This window comes from Eimeria mitis, genomic scaffold (genome assembly GCF_000499745.2).
Source record: "Eimeria mitis Houghton genomic scaffold, Emh_scaff395, whole genome shotgun sequence".
Classification (NCBI taxonomy): domain Eukaryota; phylum Apicomplexa; class Conoidasida; order Eucoccidiorida; family Eimeriidae; genus Eimeria; species Eimeria mitis.
This window is the reverse complement of record NW_013572285.1, coordinates 9,559-9,807: the sequence shown is the minus strand read 5'-3', so window position 1 is coordinate 9,807 and position 249 is coordinate 9,559. Positions and strand designations below refer to the sequence as shown.

The 249-nt window shown below is 60.6% G+C and overlaps 1 protein-coding gene across 1 annotated transcript in view; it reads right to left on the bottom strand.

Annotated features, from left to right (window-relative positions):
- EMH_0010780 (uncharacterized protein) overlaps positions 1 to 249 on the bottom strand; it is a gene marked incomplete at both ends in the record, with an annotated part of 22,294 nt that overhangs the window by 12,615 nt on the left and 9,430 nt on the right. The window lies entirely within an intron of this gene.

Below are 249 nucleotides of genomic sequence, written 5' to 3'. Positions count from 1 at the left end.
AGAACGGGAAGACGAAGATGCCGCAGAAGGCTCCGAATCCAGCTGAGCATCCTCACCTGCTGCTGCTGCTGCTTCTGCTGCTGCTGCTGCTGCTGCTAGTGCTGCTGCGCTCGGTGTTACTTCTGCTGCACCTTCCGCAGCAGCAACCTCACAATTACCTGCAGGCTGCTGCAGCGGCGAAGCGGAGGAGACAGGAAGTCCAGCAGCAGCCGTGCTGCTGCTGCTGCTACTGCTACTGCTGCAGCTGCT